The sequence below is a fragment of the Panthera tigris genome, chromosome F3 (assembly GCF_018350195.1).
Source record: "Panthera tigris isolate Pti1 chromosome F3, P.tigris_Pti1_mat1.1, whole genome shotgun sequence".
Classification (NCBI taxonomy): domain Eukaryota; kingdom Metazoa; phylum Chordata; class Mammalia; order Carnivora; family Felidae; genus Panthera; species Panthera tigris.
The window spans coordinates 16,372,892-16,391,126 of record NC_056678.1 but is presented as its reverse complement, the minus strand read 5'-3'; the positions used below and the strand labels follow the sequence as shown (position 1 = coordinate 16,391,126).

General features: G+C 41.1%; 1 pseudogene; it reads left to right on the top strand.

Moving 5' to 3' along the window:
• Nucleotides 1–1,142: 1,142 nt before the first annotated feature.
• LOC122236008 overlaps nt 1,143–18,235 on the top strand; it is a 60,264-nt pseudogene continuing 43,171 nt past the window's right edge.

Below are 18,235 nucleotides of genomic sequence, written 5' to 3'. Positions count from 1 at the left end.
TGTCTGAAACTCCTATTATTCAGATGTTGGACCTCTTGACCTTGTTCTCTGGATTTTTTTCTTCTCTTATTTCCTAGCCCTTGGTGTTTTTGTTCTACCCTCTGGATGATTCCTCAACTGGATCTTCCAACTCTTCTGTCGAGATTTTCATCTATGCTACCATAACTTTAATTCCAAATAATAATTTTTGCAATCTGAATATTGTTTTTACGTAGCATCTTGTTTCATGAATGTAATATCTCGTATTTAAGTTTTTTCTCTCCTTGCCTCATTGCTATTTCCTCAAACATTCTTCTTTGTATTTATTTATTTGGGATTGTATCTTTCTTTATAAGTTTTCTTCAACTTTTTGTTAATTGTTTGCTCATATTTAAGAGTATGACACTAAAAACTAGTTGAAAGCTTTAAGTATCTGGATGGAACTAGAGAGTATCATGCTAAGGGACATAAGTCAGTCAGAGAAAGACAAATACCATATGACTTGACTCATATGTGGAATTTAAGAAAGAAAGGGGGCAAAAAGGGGAGAGAGAAAGGCAAAAAAAGAAATCAACTGTTAACAGGGCACCTGGGTGGCTCAGTAGGGTAAGTGTCAGACTTCAGTTCAGGTCATGATCTCATGGTTCGTGGGTTTGAGCCCCACATCGGGCTCTGTGCTGACACCTCAGAGCCTGGAGCCTGCTTTAGATTCTGTGTCTCCCACCCCCTCTCTCTGCCCCTCCCCCTCTCATGCTCTCTCTCTCCCTCTCTCAAAAATAAATAAACATTAAAAATTAAATTTAAAAAAATAGACTCTTAACTATGGAGAAGAAACTGGTGGTTACTGGAGGGAAGGTGGGTGCAGGGATGGGTGAAGTAGGTGATGGGGATTAAGGAATGCACATGTCATGACACCAATGGTGTCAATGACACCATTGTGTCAATGGTGATGTATGGAAGTGTTGAATCACTGTATTGTACACCTGAAACTAATATAACACTTAAAATTAAATTAAAAACTTTTTAAATAGAAACCTTTAAGTATATGTCAGTTCAGAGCTTTAGGGCTGGGCTGTTTGTTGAGGAACCCCCAAACTGATATCTTTAGCTTTCTTCATGGGCTGGTCTGATCCTCAGAGAAGGATCTTCCAATCTGACTCCCAATGTCGGCATCAGACAAGGTAAGAGAACTCAGCATTCAGATACACTCTCATTCCCACATGTCTGGTGTGTTACCCCACGTTCCACTATGAATGATGACCCTCAGACCAGACACTCTCAGTTTTACCCTCCCCAAAGAAGGAGTCTCTAGTCTATGGTGGGGGCTGGGAATAGGTAACCAGCAGTGTGGAGTAAGAAACAAGATTTAGCTATCTGTTCCATCATCAGCTTTCAACTAATCTTCCGTTTTTAACATTCTCCAACTTTTATTTCCATTTCCAGATGTGCCTGGTCCTGATAACCCCTGGCATTTTAAGCATTTCTGCGATGGAAATCAGTTTATTTCCCCTAGTAGGTTAAGAGCCGACTTTCTCTGGACTCCTCTGAGTAACCACCAACCTGTCTGCTTCATAGCCTATGAAATGTCTTTGATGTTGTTTATTCTCATGTTTACTAGCTTGTCAGTTTATGGCCTTAAATTTTTTTTTAACTAAGTTTTAGTGGAATTTCTGAAGGAAGGAAAATTAGATGCATGTGTTTCCTTTTACTGAGAACCCCCCAATTTATTTTTTTACTGAGAGACTAGTGAATCAAAGGAATTTAATCAAAACCAGAGCCATCATAGAGAAGCTATCAAAAACTAACATAGCTCTCCTCTTGTTCCAGCAGGCCCCAATGAAAAGGGAAAAAATGGCATGTTACTCCAAAAATGGAGTACAAAAATGGAGGCCTATTAAAATATGAGTAGGCTAAAGCATACTACTAATCAATGAAATCTTTTCTTCCGCAATATTAATTTAGACTGCGCTCTTAGTAAAAATTTGTACCTGCTTTTTTATTAATATACTTATTTTTATCTTTTTTTTTAAATATATGAAATTTACTGTCAAATTGGTTTCCATACAACACCCAGTGCTCATCCCAGAAGGTGCCCTCCTCAATACCCATCGCTCACCCTGCCCTCCCTCCCACCCCCCATCAACCCTCAGTTTGTTCTCAGTTTTTAACAGTCTCTTATGCTTTGGCTCTCTCCCACTCTAACCTCTTTTTTTTTTTTTCCTTCCTCTCCCCCATGGGTTTCTGTTACGTTTCTCAGGATCCACATAAGAGTGAAACCATATGGTATCTGTCTTTCTCTGTATGGCTTATTTCACTTAGCATCACACTCTCCAGTTCCATCCACGTTGCTACAAAAGGCCATATTTCATTTTTCTCATTGCCACGTAGTATTCCATTGTGTATATAAACCACAATTTCTTTATCCATTCATCAGTCGATGGACATTTAGGCTCTTTCCATAATTTGGCTATTGTTGAGAGTGCTGCTATAAACATTGGGGTACAAGTGCCCCTATGCATCAGTACTCCTGTATCCCTTGGATAAATTCCTAGCAGTGCTATTGCTGGGTCATAGGGTAGGTCTATTTTTAATTTTCTGAGGAACCTCCACACTGCTTTCCAGAGCGGCTGCACCAATTTGCATTCCCACCAACAGTGCAAGAGGGTTCCCGTTTCTCCACATCCTCTCCAGCATCTATAGTCTCCTGATTTCTTCATTTTGGCCACTCTGACTGGCGTGAGGTGGTATCTGAGTGTGGTTTTGATTTGTATTTCCCTGATAAGGAGCGACGTTGAACATCTTTTCATGTGCCTGTTGGCCATCCGGATGTCTTCTTTAGAGAAGTGTCTATTCATGTTTTCTGCCCATTTCTTCACTGGGTTATTTGTTTTTCTGGTGTGGAGTTTGATGAGCTCTTTATAGATTTTGGATACTAGCCCTTTGTCCGATGTGTCATTTGCAAATATCTTTTCCCATTCCGTTGGTTGCCTTTTAGTTTTGTTGGTTGTTTCCTTTGCTGTGCAGAAGCTTTTTATCTTCATAAGGTCCCAGTAATTCACTTTTGCTTTTAATTCCCTTGCCTTTGGGGATGTGCCGAGTAAGAGATTGCTACGGCTGAGGTCAGAGAGGTCTTTTCCTGCTTTCTCCTCTAAGGTTTTGATGGTTTCCTGTCTCACATTCAGGTCCTTTATCCATTTTGAGTTTATTTTTGTGAATGGTGTGAGAAAGTGGTCTAGTTTCAACCTTCTGCATGTTGCTGTCCAGTTCTCCCAGCACCATTTGTTAAAGAGACTGTCTTTTTTCCATTGGATGTTCTTTCCTGCTTTGTCAAAGATGAGTTGGCCATACGTTTGTGGGTCTAGTTCTCGGGTTTCTATTCTATTCCATTGGTCTACGTGTCTGTTTTTGTGCCAATACCATGCTGTCTTGATGATGACAGCTTTGTAGTAGAGGCTAAAGTCTGGGATTGTGATGCCTCCTGCTTTGGTCTTCTTCTTCAAAATTACTTTGGCTATTCGGGGCTTTTTGTGGTTCCATATGAATTTTAGGATTGCTTGTTCTAGTTTCGAGAAGAATGCTGGTGCAATTTTGATTGGGATTGCATTGAATGTGTAGATAGCTTTGGGTAGTATTGACATTTTGACAATATTTATTCTTCCAATCCATGAGCAGGGAATGTCTTTCCATTTCTTTATATCTTCTTCAATTACCTGCATAAGCTTTCTATAGTTTTCAGCATACAGATCTTTTACATCTTTGGTGAGATTTATTCCTAGGTATTTTATGCTTCTTGGTGCAATTGTGAATGGGATCAGTTTCTTTATTTGTCTTTCTGTTGCTTCATTGTTAGTGTATAAGAATGCAACTGATTTCTGTACATTGATTTTGTATCCTGCAACTTTGCTGAATTCATGTATCAGTTCTAGCAGACTTTTGGTGGAGTCTATCGGATTTTCCATGTATAATATCATGTCATCTGCAAAAAGCGAAAGCTTGACTTCATCTTTGCCAATTTTGATGCCTTTGATTTCCTTTTGTTGTCTGATTGCTGATGCTAGCACTTCCAGCACTATGTTAAACAACAGCGGTGAGAGTGGGCATCCCTGTCGTGTTCCTGATCTCAGGGAAAAAGCTCTCAGTTTTTCCCCGTTGAGGATGATGTTAGCTGTGGGCTTTTCATAAATGGCCTTTATGATCTTTAAGTATGTTCCTTCTATCCCGACTTTCTCAAGGGTTTTTATTAAGAAAGGGTGCTGGATTTTGCCAAAGGCCTTTTCTGCATCGATTGACAGGATCATATGGTTCTTCTCTTTTTTTTTTTTTTGTTAATGTGATGTATCACGTTGATCGATTTGCGAATGTTGAACCAGCCCTGCATCCCAGGAATGAATCCCACTTGATCATGGTGAATAATTCTTCTTATATGCTGTTGAATTCGATTTGCTAGTATCTTGTTGAGAATTTTTGCATCCATATTCATCAGGGATATTGGCCTGTAGTTCTCTTTTTTTACTGGGTCTCTGTCTGGTTTAGGAATCAAAGTAATACTGGCTTCATAGAATGAGTCTGGAAGTTTTCCTTCCCTTTCTATTTCTTGGAATAGCTTGAGAAGGATAGGTATTATCTCTGCTTTAAACGTCTGGTAGAACTCCCCTCGGAAGCCATCTGGTCCTGGACTCTTATTTGTGGGCAGATTTTTGATAACCGATTCAATTTCTTCGCTGGTTATGGGTCTGTTCAAGCTTTCTATTTCCTCCTGATTGAGTTTTGGAAGAGTGTGGGTGTTTAGAAATTTGTCCATTTCTTCCAGGTTGTCCAATTTGTTGGCATATAATTTTTCATAGTATTCCCTGATAATTGTTTGTATCTCTGAGGGATTGGTTGTAATCATTCCATTTTCATTCATGATTTTATCTATTTGGGTCATCTCCCTTTTCTTTTTGAGAAGCCTGGCTAGAGGTTTGTCAATTTTGTTTATTTTTTCAAAAAACCAACTCTTGGTTTCGTTGATCTGCTCTACAGTTTTTTTAGATTCTATATTGTTTATTTCTGCTCTGATCTTTATTATTTCTCTTCTTCTGCTGGGTTTAGGCTGCCTTTGCTGTTCTGCTTCTATTTCCTTTAGGTGTGCTGTTAGATTTTGTATTTGGGATTTTTCTTGTTTCTGGAGATAGGCCTGGATTGCAATGTATTTTCCTCTCAGGACTGCCTTCGCTGCGTCCCAAAGCGTTTGGATTGTTGTATTTTCATTTTCGTTTGTTTCCATATATTTTTTAATTTCTTCTCTAATTGCCTCGTTGACCCATTCATTCTTTAGTAGGGTGTCCTTTAACCTCCATGCTTTTGGAGGTTTTCCAGACTTTTTCCTGTGGTTGATTTCAAGCTTCATAGCATTGTGGTCTGAAAGTATGCATGGTATAATTTCAATTCTTGTAAACTTATGAAGGGCTGTTTTGTGACCCAGTATATGATCTATCTTGGAGAATGTTCCATGTGCACTCGAGAAGAAAGTATATTCTGTTGCTTTGGGATGCAGAGTTCTAAATATATCTGTCAAGTCCATCTGATCCAATGTATCATTCAGGGCCCTTGTTTCTTTATTGACTGTGTGTCTAGATGATCTATCCATTTCTGTAAGTGGGGTGTTAAAGTCCCCTGCAATGACCACATTCTTATCAATAAGGTTGCTTATGTTTGTGAATAATTGTTTTATATATCTGGGGGCTCCGGTATTTGGCGCATAGACATTTATAATTGTTAGCTCTTCCTGATGGATAGACCCTGTAATTATTATATAATGCCCTTCTTCATCTCTTGTTACAGCCTTTAATTTAAAGTCTAGTTTGTCTGATATAAGTATGGCTACTCCAGCTTTCTTTTGGCTTCCAGTAGCATGATAAATAGTTCTCCATCCCCTCACTCTCAATCTAAAGGTGTCCTCAGATCTAAAATGAGTCTCTTGTAGACAGCAAATAGATGGGTCTTGTTTTTTTATCCATTCTGATAGCCTATGCCTTTTGGTTGGCGCATTTAATCCATTTACATTCAGTGTTATTATAGAAAGATACGGGTTTAGAGTCATTGTGATGTCCGTAGGTTTCATGCTTGTAGCGATGTCTCTGGTACTTTGTCTCACAGGATCCCCCTTAGGATCTCTTGTAGGGCTGGTTTCGTGGTGATGAATTCCTTCAGTTTTTGTTTGTTTGGGAAGACCTTTATCTCTCCTTCTATTCTGAATGACAGACTTGCTGGATAAAGGATTCTCGGCTGCATATTTTTTCTGTTTAGCACACTGAAGATATCGTGCCAAGCCTTTCTGGCCTGCCAAGTTTCAAAGGAGAGATCAGTCACGAGTCTTATAGGTCTCCCTTTATATGTGAGGGCACGTTTATCCCTTGCTGCTTTCAGAATTTTCTCTTTATCCTTGTATTTTGCCAGTTTCGCTATGATATGTCGTGCAGAAGATCGATTCAAGTTACGTCTGAAGGGAGTTCTCTGTGCCTCTTGGATTTCAATGCCTTTTTCCTTCCCCAGTTCAGGGAAGTTCTCAGCTATAATTTGTTCAAGTACCCCTTTAGCACCTTTCCCTCTCTCTTCCTCCTCTGGGATACCAATTATGCGTATGTTATTTCTTTTTAATGTATCACTTAGTTCTCTAATTTTTCCCTCATACTCCTGGATTTTTTTATCTCTCTTTCTCTCAGCTTCCTCTTTTTCCATAACTTTATCTTCTAGTTCACCTATTCTCTCCTCTGCCTCTTCAATCCGAGCTGTTGTCATTTCCATTTTGTTTTGCATTTCATTTAAAGTGCTTTTCAGCTCCTCGTGACTGTTCCTTAGTCCCTTGATCTCTGTGGCAAGAGATTCTCTGCTGTCCTCTATACTGTTTTCAAGCCCAGCGATTAATTTTATGACTATTATTCTAAATTCACTTTCTGTTATATTATTTAAATCCTTTTTGATCAGTTCATTAGCTGTTGTTATTTCCTGGAGATTCTTCTGAGGGGAATTCTTCATTTGGTCATTTTGGATAGTCCCTGGAGTGGTGAGGACCTGCAGGGCACTTCCCCTGTGCTGTGGTGTATAACTGGAGTTGGTGGGTGGGGCCGCAGTCCAACCTGATGTCTGCCCCCAGCCCACCGCTGGGGCCACAGTCAGACTGGTGTGTGCCTTCTCTTCCCCTCTCCTAGGGGCGGGATTCACTGTGGGGTGGCGTGGCCCGTCTGGGCTACTTGCACACTGCCGGGCTTGTGGTGCTGGGGATCTGGCGTATTAGCTGGGGTGGGTAGGCAAGGTGCACGGGGGCAGGAGGGGCAGGCTTAGCTCGCTTCTCCTTAGGTGATCCACTTCAGGAGGGGCCATGTGGCAGCGGGAGGGAGTCAGATCCGCTGCCGGAGGTTTGGCTCCGCAGAAGCACAGAGTTGGGTGTTTACGCGGAGGGAGCAAGTTCCCTGGCAGGAACTGGTTCTCTTTGGGATTTTGGCTGGGGGATGGGCGGGGGAGATGGCGCTGGCGAGCGCCTTTGTTCCCCGCCAAGCTGAGCTCTGCCGTCTGGGAGCTCAGCAGTTCTCCCTCCCTTTGTCCTCCAGCCTTCCCGCTTTCCGAGCAGAGCTGTTAACTTATGACCTCCCAGATGCTAAGTGGAGCTTGCTGTCGGAACACACTCCGTCCGGCCCCTCCGCTTTTGCCAGCCAGACTCGGGGGCTCTGCTTGGCCGGCAGGCTGCCCCTCCGCCCCGGCTCCCTCCCGCCAGTCCGTGGAGCGTGCACCGCCTCGCCACCCTTCCTACCCTCTTCCGTGGGTCTCTAGTCTGCGCTTGACTCCGGAGACTCCCTTCTGCTAATCCTCTGGCGGTTTTCTGGGTTCTTTAGGCAGGTGTAGGTGGAATCTATGTGATCGGCAGGACGCGCGGTGAGCCCAGCGTCCTCCTACGCCGCCATCTTCCCTCCAACTCTAATATACTTATTTTTAGAGCAGTTTTAAGTTTATAGAAAAATTGTACAAAAAGTACAGAGAGTTCCAAATATCCCTTATTTTCCCCCACATAGTTTCTCCTATTATTAACATCTTGCATTAGTAGGATACATTGTTACAATTTACAAACCAATATTGATATACTATTAAAGTCCATGGTTTCCTTTAAGGCGTCTTCTTTGTGTTAAACAATGTTTTGGGTTTTGAAAACTGCATGTATCCAACATTATCATGTATCCAACATTGCAGTATAATACAGAATAGTTTCACCACCATAAAAATCCCCTTTGCTCTACCTATTCAATCCTCTTTCCCTCTCCCCAAATCACTGGCACCCACTGAGTTTTTTACTGTGTCAATAGTTTTGCCTTTTGTACAGTGTCATGTTGTTCACATTATACAGTATGGAGCCTTTCACACTGGCTTTTAACACTTTAAACATTGCCAGTAACCTTAACTGTTCAGCTAGAGAAACTTCTTTTTTCTGGGTCCCTCTTAAAGCTGAGAACCTTTTGTGTTAACCTGAAAATAGGTCAGAGCAGCATATCCATGTGATACACATTACCTCCCAAATCCAAGGGGGTTCACCAAGGACAGTTGTTTCTTGAACAACAGGGGACCTAGGGGTGCCAAACCCCCACAGAGTCAAAAATCTTTGTATGACTTTTGACTCCCCCCAAACTTAATTATTACCCTACTGTTGACTGGAAGCCTTACCAATAACATAAACAGTCTATTGACACATATTTTGTATTATATATGGTAGTCTTATAATAAAGTAAGCTACAGAAGAGAAAAAATTAAGAAAATTATAAGGAAGAAGGGCTCCTGGGTGGCTCAGCCAGTTAAGCGTCCGACTTTGGCTCAGGTCATGGTCTCGCGGTTCGTGGATTCGAGCCCCACATTGGGCTCTGTGCTGACAGGTCAGAGCCTGGAGCCTGCTTCAGATTCTGTGTCTCCTTCTCTCTCTGTCCCAACCTCACTAGCGCTCTGTCTCTCAAAAATAAATAAATGTTAAAAAAATTTTTTTAGGGGTGCATGGGTGGCTCATTCGGTTGGGCATCTGACTATAACTTAGGTCACGATCTCATGGTTCATGAGTTCAAGCCCTGCATTGGGCTCTGGGCTGATGGCTCAGAGCCTGGAGCCTGCTTCCAATTCTGTGTCACCCTCTCTCTCTCTGCCCCTCCCCCATTTGCACTCTGTCTCTCTCTCTTTCAAAAAACAAATAAATGTTTAAAAAAAATTCAAAAAAATTTTTTGAAGAAAATTAAAAGGAAGAGAAAATACATTAACAATACTGGACTATACTAACTGAAAACAATCCATTTATAAGTGGACCAAGGCAGTTCAAACTCGTGTTGTTCAAGGGTCAACTGTCTTGTGTCTCTTTCTTAGTGGTAGAGCAAGTGGCAACCTGATCTTCATTCTAGAGAGAAAATCCCAACTTATCCAGGCTGAAGTGCAAGTAGCTCTGAGCCAGTTGTGCCCAAAGTGTGCTAGATTATAATGTTGTTGAAAGAATAAAGTATGTTAGAAGAACCACAACAGGACTTTGATGCAAAACAAAGCTACGACCCCTTATGTAAAATTATGTAATATACTGGCACCTGAGTGGCTCAGTTGTTTAAGCATCCAACTGTTGGTTTTGGCTCAGGTCATGACCTCACAGTCGTGGGACTGAGCCCCCATTCGAGCTCCATGCTGGGTGTGGAGCCTGCTTGGAATTCTCTCTCCCTCTCTCCCTCTGTCTCTGTCTGTGTCTCTCTCAAAAGATAAAATAAAATTACATAATATATTATATAAAATATAGTAAAAATTTACATATATATAATACATATGTATATTTATTTGGTAACAGCCTGTGGCTTACTATTGATCCCTGAGAGACACTCAATGCATGCCCCTGAGATACCTGGTTTTCATCATGAACTTAGTATCATCTAGCCAGACATAAAGCCAAGCATCAGCACACCATCATCAAGTGGAAACAATGTAAACAAGACTACACCCAAACAGGTGCCAAAGTCACAAAGAAGTTATACATGCAGTGGCTTACACTCCACATGCCTTTTTTCTGACTTTGCTATCAGACCTCCCACATCCTACTTCTGTGACCTCATGGATACTTCCTTAAGATCACTTGCCTCAGGAGAAAAAAAAAATCCAACCAAATTTATAGAAAGCTCTGCACAGTATGGTAGCTCTCACTCTAAATGAACTTCTGTGACATTCAACTTCATTTAGGCAAATGCTGAAGGACAGTGCAAAAGAGATATCCTCGTGGGAAAAATTTCAAGAACTATAAGTCAGTGGGTATTCTGTTTCTTGCAACTGAAAATATCCTACATGACATGAATTTTCCATACAACATTATTTTAGGCTAATGAATTCTGTGAGTCAACAGTTTGACACTCATTCAATTTACAGATCTTGTCTTGCACCCTCCCACCCAGAAGCAGTTGGTGCAAACCCTAAAGAACAGTGACATGGCTATTGAAAACTCAGTTACACTGCCAGCTAGGGGATCATGGTATATTGAGATGGGAAGCGGGGGTGTGGTCCTGCCCGATGAAGTAAATGCTCTATACCCTTGGCAAATATATGGTACACTTTCTCCTCTCCAAGAAACAAAGGAATGAAAATGGGGTTATGCCTCCCACAGATTAACCAAATGGCCCATGCACAAAGTGTTTTATTTCCTGTCCTGATGACTTGGGGCTCTATTAGTTTAGCAATTTGAATAAATAAGGTAAAGGTACATCCATCAAGGACACAATAACTTTGTGGAGTAGACAGGTAGAAATGTCTTTTAAGCAGGATCACAATTCAGATGAGAAAACAGGACTGGAGACAGCAGTTTGAGACTCATCAGGTACCGGATGTGAAGGTGTAAGAGTACATTAATCTAGACTGAAGACTGAGCAGCCAACCAAAACCTGTGCCTTGGGAAATCCTGCAGTCGGAGGCTGGAGGAGTGGAGAACAGGCTGATGCGGTATCGATAAAAATCAATGAAGCATTTCTAGCTTTAAATGGTACTTGGCTAGCAGCCCCTGATTCAGCCTCTCCCGACTGCTGCCTGAAACACATAAAAAGACAAAGAGAAATTATAAAAGTCATACCAATGCAGATCACAAAAAATGACAAGCCTCTTGCTGCCAGGAGGAAGACTCCATCTTATAAGGCTGATGAAGTTGGATTCAGAAAAACAATCGGTGGCCCATTAATCTCTGCATCATTACACAGAGCAGATCTACCCGCCTGAAAGAAGACAGGGAGTCTGAGCATCCTTCCCCTGCTGTCAGCTTGCTGACTTAGAAAGTCAGGGTCCATGCAGAGCTGCAGATTGACTGAGCAGCTGGTCCTTCTGTGGAGCCATATCTTTTTGGTTATGGTAATGTTGGAGGCTATCATCTTCCTGCATGCATCTGGAGACTGCAACTTCCAAAAGTTTGTAGGGAAGGATGGGGTGGGGATGGAGAGCAGGTGCTAGTTCATCTATCCTGGCAGATTTGTCCCTATACAAATTTTTGCCTAACAAAATTTATAGGCAGAGTGTTGGTCACATGCTCGCAGGGCTGATGATAGATCAGGAATTCCATTGGTTTGGTTTGTCAGAGAACCAGCTAGTTCCTGTATCTCAGGTAGTGACATTTGGACCACAATGTCCTATCACAGTATAGCAAGGCCATGGAAGACAGAAATCACTGGGAATTACTGTGGACATGGGTGTATTCATCTGGCCTCTAGTTAGAGATCTGAGAGTGGAACGAAAGGAAATCCATATTTCCTGCCTGGGTGTATGACAGATATGTTGGATATAGGTGGGAATATAAAGTGGGAAAACTACCCAAACTAACCTAAGGTCTTAATTCCCTCCAAATCTAGCACTATGAAAAGCTATCACATGCTTGTGTGTTTAATTTCTTCCTGTTAACATCCCTGGCTCTGTCTCCAGAACCTACTAGCTAAGGTCAGTCTTGCCTGAAAATACTTGAAAAAGATCCAGTTCTTGAGTTCATTTTCCCCCACAGATTTCATGTTTCAGATTATTGTTTGTTTCTCAAGGCTCCCTAACAAGGCTCGTAGACAGGGCTCCCCTTTGCTCCCTCCCCACAACTGTTGGCCAGCTCTGCCTACAGGCACACAACCTGCCCCCAATCCTGATCCACATTGGGCACCCAAACCCTCTTCTTGCCCAAGAAAGATATGTAAAATAATATAGATAAGGGAGAAGTAATATAATCCAGAAGATTTACCTACCTCTGAAAGTGATTTTCATTTAGAAATCTGCTTGACATCCTAAATAAGAAAGCGAGAAGTTATGGCCTGTACAAAAGAGAATCAGAAGGAACAAAAGAAGAGAAGATGAGATAAAACCCAAACTGAGAGGGGTGCCTGGGTGGCTCAGTCGGTTAAGTGTCCGACTTCGGCTCAGGTCATGATCTCACGGTTCATGGGTTCGAGCTCCGCTTCAGGCTCTGTGCTGGCACCTCAGAGCCTGGATCCTGCTTCGGATTCTGCCTCTCCCTCTCTCTCTGCCCCTCCCCTGCTCACACTCTGTCTCTCTCTCTCTCAAAAATAAATAAAACATTAAAAGTTTAAAAAAAAAACCCAAACTGAGTATTACAAGTATGTCTGAGGAGTAACCCAAAAGAATTTGGACAAAGTAATAGTAAATCAAAGACAAACTGATAAAAAAATGTTTGGACCTAAAAGAAGATTTTAAGATAGAGAAAAACAGTGGCACCTGGGTGGCTCAGTTGGTTAAGCATCCAACTTGGGCTCAGGTCATGATCTCATAGTTCGTGAGCCCGAGCCCCAGGTCAGGCTCTGTGCTGACAGCTCAGACCCCGGAGCCTGCTTCAGATTCTGTGTCTCCCTCTCTCTGTGCCCCCCTTCCCCACTGACACTCTGTCTCTCTCTTTCTCGAAAATAAATAAACATTAAAAAAATAATAAATATTAGTAAAATAAAATAGAAACATTACAAAATAAATGGGGAAAGCTACCACTTCTAGACATATCTGATGGGAGACGGGAATGAGATGAAAATAATTTTATAAGCATTCAGACAGACTAAGACAGATCATTTATAAATGACCAAACATCAGGTAGTCTTCATTTAGAGCTTCCACCGTAACAGAGTTTGTAACAGAGTTTGGAGGGATAAAATTTGAAATCCAAGCTATTGTTTAAGTGTGAACCAAGTGTGAAGCAACGTGTTTAGGAGTGATGGCAAGAGAAAAACATGAGAGGCTTCAGAATAGAACAACGTTCATATTCTCTCCCTTAAAGAAATCTTGAGTATATATTCAACTAATAATGAAATCAAAATAAAAGTTCCAGATGAGGAAGTTGTGCTGTAAAATATGGGCAATGGACATTAAAGCCCATTAAACATTATTTATTCATTCATTCAATTCACAGATATTTATTGACTTGCTATTTATTTGCTAAGCATTGGGAATGCAGCAGTGAACAACAAGACTTGTCTTGGACCTACGGGGAAATAAAGAAACTCAACAAGTAACTATAATCAAATGTGTGCTATAAGGCATGAAAGTAAGGGGAATTGGCCTTAATTTTAGGGATCAGAGATGACAGACCAAGGGAAGTGAAATTTTAGCTGAAACCTAAAAGGTTGCTGGGAATTAGCCAGGCAAACAAAAAGAGGGGAGGGAATGTTTTAGACAAAGTGAAGAGCTCTTATAAGAAGCAATAAGGGACATTTACAGAATACAAACATGTTCACTGTGGCTGGAGATTAGAGATCAGGCTACAGAGGTGGTCAGGGGCTAGATCATGACTATAAGCTTTGCTAAAGGGTTTGGTTTTTATCCTAAAGGTAAGTCAAGGGATATTATGGAAGAGTTTAACAGGAAAAAGATGATCAGCTTTGAGGGTCAGACATTTTTTTTTTCTGTGTAGATAAAGGATTGGACTGTAGTGTAGATAAATGAAGGGGTTTGACAGATATTTAGGAGAAAGAATCAACAGAATGATTGGACACTGCAGGTGAGGGAGAGGAGAGTTAAGAGTGATTACTAGTTTCTAGCAGGGGCTACTGGGTGATTCTGTTTCTGAGAGTGGAGATACTGGAGGATTAGTTTTGGGGGAAAGTTCAGTTTGGGACATTTTAAGTTTAAGGAATCTGGGAATCATTCAAGTGGTGTTTCATGTAGGGAACAGGATGCATGAACCTGTAGCTAAGGGAAAAGGTCTGTCCCAATGTTCACATTTTGGAGTTGAAAAACAGTTGTCAAAAAGATTAGCACAAGAATGTTTATTGTAGCTTTATCCATAATAGCCCCAAACTTGAAACAACCCAAATGTTCATCCCGAGGAGAATGAATGCACTCATTGTAGTGTGTTCCTACATGGAATACGATGCAGCATTAACAAATAATGAACTGCTGATATACATAATAAAATGGATTATTTCAAATGAAGCCAGACACAAAACACTACATACTTTGTTATTCCATCCATACGAAGATTAAGAATATGTAAAACTGGGGTGCCTGGGTGGCTCAGTTGGTTGGGTGTCCAACTTCGGCTCAGATCATGATCTCACAACTCTTGAGTTTGAGTGCCACGTTGGGCTCTGTGCTGATGGCTCAGAGCCTGGAGCCTTCTTCAGATTCTGTGTCTCCCTCTCTCTCTGCCCACCCCCCAGCTCGTGCTCTGTCTCTCGCTGTCTCAAAAATAAATAAACATTAAAAAAATTTAAAAAAAAGAATATGTAAAACTAATCTATAGTGATAAAAATCAGAACAATCATTGCCTGGGATTTCTGGACAGCAAGGGGAGTAGGGGAGAGGGATGAGGGGCTTAAACAGAAAGTGGCTGGAGTGAACTTGCTGCGTTGATAGAATCATCTTGTGTTTGTCTTGACTGGAGTGTTTTTTACATGGAAATGTACATTTGTCTTAACTGATCAAGTTACAAACATATGATCTGTACATCTTACTGTATGTAAATTATGCCTCAATAAAATTAATATGAAAAATAAGTTGTGTAAAATCTCCATAAAATTTTAGTGAAATTTTCAAAAGTAATTCTTTTCAAATTGACATTTCTAATTTGCTGAGAAAATGAAAACACTCAGAAGAGAATTTCTACAAGTTCCTAACATTACCATATCTGCCCACCCTACATCTGTGCCCAGAGACTGTCTTTCCTCCTGTTCCTAAAAATGAACTGTCTGGGCTCCTAAAGCCAACCCCTCCATTTGAGCGCTGGATGCCATTGTAGCTCATCATACCTCATCAAGGACATTAGTAATTGTCCCCTCACCCTCTTGCACATCAATTCTTCCATCTCAACTGGATCATTCACATGAGCACAGAAACATGCTGTGAAACATCCTATCCTGAGTGACAGAGAGAATCTTCCTTTGGCTCCCACTTCATTCTTCTCCTCTTGTTATAACAAAGCTCTTCAGAAGCATTGCCTACATTCTGTTTACAAGTTCTTTCCACGTCTTTTCTTAAACTTACTCCAATCACAGTATTCCGCCATCATTTAATTCAAACTGCCTGTCAAGATCAGCAATAAACTTTATGTGGCCAAAGCCAAGGGTTAATTCTCAGTTCATTGATCTCTCTTTTCTCCTTGAAACACACTCTTCGCTTGCATGTAGGAATCAGGTTTCCCCTTACCTCTTGGTCATTCCTTCTTTGCTGGTTCATCTTTCTCAACCAGATCTCTAAAAGTTGGGTTTAGCCCTTACACCTCTTTTCTTCCCTATCTGTACTCACTTTTTTGGTAAGAGGCCACATCCAATCTTATGGCTTAAATATAATTTATATGTGGACAATACCCAAAATTTGAACACACCTACCTCCTCAAGATCCACATCAAGTATCCTACCAAAGCTTCAGCCACGACAATAACTAATTTCCCATATAGCTCAGAAGAAAAATTGCAGTATCTATTGAAGGTGAGGAAATACACAGTAAAGCTAACAGTTAAAGGACAACTTGTTTTGTCAAAAATCTGTGAAGCATAGAGTATATTCTAGAGGTCATCCAAAGGAAAAACAATAAGGTTGGGTCTGGCCAAAGTCATTGATACAGGTGCTATATAGGATTAATATAGGATTGGAGATTTAATATGTTTGTTCAGTCCCTGGGTGCGACTCTAACGTTTTGCTTGGTTGGTAGTGGGCCTGGCTTCAATGGCGGCCCATAGTAAGTGAAACTGAAATGCAAGACTGAATTGGTATATCATAAAAATTAAACCTAAGGTTTAGGGAAATGGATATATTAAGGCAGAGATTCTCAGTCACACACTAACCTCCTGGGCACCTAGGTAGCATTCCTTTCACCAAAGCATTAGTAAATTATTAAATATGAAAGATTTAATCAGTCAATAAATGCCTTGGTGATAGGATCTTCATTATCCTTGAAAAACCCTGTATTGTTGCATTGGCAGGCAATGTTGATTGTAGGAAATGTTGCCATGAACTTGGGAATTTTTGATTTCCATAGAATAGTAAGATAGCAGGGGAGGTGAATGGAGGAGCTCAAATGGCAGCATTTAACCATTGGAGACCAGATAGATACAATCACCATATTAAGCTGCAGAGAGGTAGTGTTAATTCTTTTTAACACAAGACATTTGTGGTAGTAATCAATAATTACGAGATTCCTGAGAATAAAATACATGGGCAATTACTCAAAGCTTTGCTTGACAAAAATTGTAGATCTTCAAAGTGGCATTTATGCCATCATTTAAAAGTATACATTTATAAACATTTCACTAAAATGTGATGTATTAATACATGCAGTATTAAGAGTTTTAAGGATTTTACATTTTGAATTTTCAATTTATACTTCTAAAATAGTTTAAAATATTCAAAGATGATCACTATACACAATTACTGAAAAAGGCAGGGCACAAAATGGTATGCACAATATTATTCAGATCCTATTAAATCCACACACACACACACACACACACACACACACGTGTGTGTGTGAATGTGTTATTTTTTTTTAAGACTTAAAAGGACTTCTGTTTTCAGCCAAGATGGAGCAAAGAGACCTGATTTACCCTCCCACCTAACATCCTACTAAAGAATGAATGGGCTAACCAAGCAGTTAAAGAGGAAATTAAAAAGTATATGGAAGTCCATGAAAATGATAGCACCACAACCCAAAACCTCTGGGACACAGCAGAGGTGGTCATAAGAGGAAAGTATATAGCAAGAAAAAGAAAAGAAACAAAAAAGAGAAAGAAGAAAAAGAAAAAGGAAATCATTTGAAAATTTGAAAAAGTGAATACACTGAAGTAGACTAAAATAAAATGATGGAAGTAAAATAGAATTTGAAAAAATTTAAACAAAAGTAAAAAATATAGTAAGAAAATTAAATAAAAATATTTTAATAGAAATTGAAAATAAAAATGTTTTTCTCTTCCTGTATTCAAGAAAAAGAAAAGAAGTGAAAAAGAGAAAAAAAAGAAAGAAAATTGAATAGATGGGCCTGCTAACAGATTGAAATAGGACTGAAATTACTTTGTTTTCCCCTACAAGTCAGACTATGAAGTGCTTTATGGTCCATAAACTAAGCCAGGGGTGAGACATGGGTTCTTGAAGAGCAAGGTTGGCCCAGTTGGGTGGGATCAGTGTAATGGCTCCGTCCTCCACTAGATGGCGCTGCTAGCCTACTGGGGTGGAGCATTGTGGCGCTCGTAGGTGCGTATGCACATGCGCGGGAGCGGTGAAAATGGCGTCACCCAGCTACCCAGTCTCTAGTATCGGAACTCTGTTCTCCCGGATCAGCAATCATGCACCCATCCTCTGATTTCAGCTCTCGCCCACTCCCTGCTTTTTCACTGTCTGTGACCAGGCCCCAGGCAGTACCTCTCTCCCGAGTTTTGTCTCAGGTGCGGCTGTTTTCCCCAGCCCCTTACTTCTGAAGGACTGTGGCTTTGACCTGTTCTGCCCCTCTGTGGGAGGGTCTCACCGAGCAACCCCGAATGCCGGCTGCACCCAGGAACTCTTGCTGGACCCTGCTGCTGCCGGTGCCCTGAGACTGCGGCCACGTGCCAGCCCCACCCCCCCCACCCCCCAGAGAAAGTTTGCAAGACAGTGAGCAGCAGCGTTTTAGGGATTATGGAAAATCACAACACACATCTGGCGCCAGGCTTCACCCTTAATGACCTTGCCCCAGCACCAGCGAATGTGGCCGCCTTCCGGGGTCTGCTGGGACCAGGTGGCTTCAACAGTCTCTACCAAATGTCCTTCCAGCAGTGGAACCTCTTTTCCCCGTG